The following is a 1,212-nucleotide window of genomic DNA, read 5'->3' on the forward strand; positions in this document are numbered from 1 at the left end:
GGGACATCTGTGCCTCTTAGTTGTTCTTCATAGTGAAAATACTTAGTCTAGACCCAGCTCACTGCCTTCTGGGGCCTTCCAGCACTCTCTGTTCTTCTTCTTCAGAGTGTTTGACTCTCAAACATTTGACTTTTGGGGGACTCCATCTGGTAATGTTTGTAGGAAGAAAGTGCCCACAAGTCTATAGATCTTCATCCAGGAACAACAAAACGTAGACCTTTCTCCCTGTACCACAAAGAAAAAAAAATCACTGTACAGAAGTAAATAAACAAAACCCAAAGATTAAATGATTTAAAAAACAGTGATCATCTTAGTCTATAATAATGCACAGAATCCACCTGCTAGATTTTAATACCCTTAGTACCAATGTCATCCTTTCAAGGACTTTAATTCTTGAAGAAACCATCCTCTTCTCCTCCCACAAGTATAATATTAACATGAGGAAACAGGGACCTGTTCCCCAACACATGGGAGAGTTAGCATTAGACATTCTGTCCCTTAGCTCCTTGAAAATAAAGCTCTCTTTCATACCCATGCATGTATATGCCTGCACACCGTTTGTGATGGCTCAGCCAAAAGTCAGTCCTCTATATAAAAATGAGGGCTCAAGCCCACCAATAGCTTCTCTGAGCTCCCATCCCTCCTCTTCTTCATCTCTCCAAGACAAAGGGACCAAGTACCTCGCTTCAGGCCTTTCTCTGCTCTGCATCACCAAAACTCAGCACCCCTCCTGCTCTCTGAATCACAGAATCACAGAATGGCAGAGGTTGGAAGGGACCTTGGGATCATCCAGTCCAACCCCCCTGCTCAAGCAGGCTCACCCAGAGCAGGTTGCACAGGACATCATCCAGGCGGGCTTTGAATATCTCCAGAGAAGGAGACTCCACAACCTCCCTGGGCAGCCTGTGCCAGTGCTCTGTCACCCTCAAGGTAAAGAAGTTCTTCAACAGAAACCTCTTATGTTTCAATTGGTGCCCATTGCCCCTTGTCCTGTCGCTGGGTACCACCGAGAAGAGTCTGGCTCCGTCCTCGTGACATCCACCCTTAAGATATTTGTATGTGTTGATGAGGTCCTCTCTCAGTCTTCTCTTCTTCAGGCTAAACAAGCCCAGCTCCCTCAGCCTTTCCTCACAGGGGAGATGCTCCAGTCCCTTCATCATCCTAGTTGCTCTCCTCTGGACTCTCTCTAAGAGTTCTTCATCTTTCTTGAAC

Source organism: Egretta garzetta, unplaced genomic scaffold (assembly GCF_000687185.1).
Source record: "Egretta garzetta isolate BGI_Z169 unplaced genomic scaffold, ASM68718v1 scaffold45, whole genome shotgun sequence".
NCBI classification, from domain to species: domain Eukaryota; kingdom Metazoa; phylum Chordata; class Aves; order Pelecaniformes; family Ardeidae; genus Egretta; species Egretta garzetta.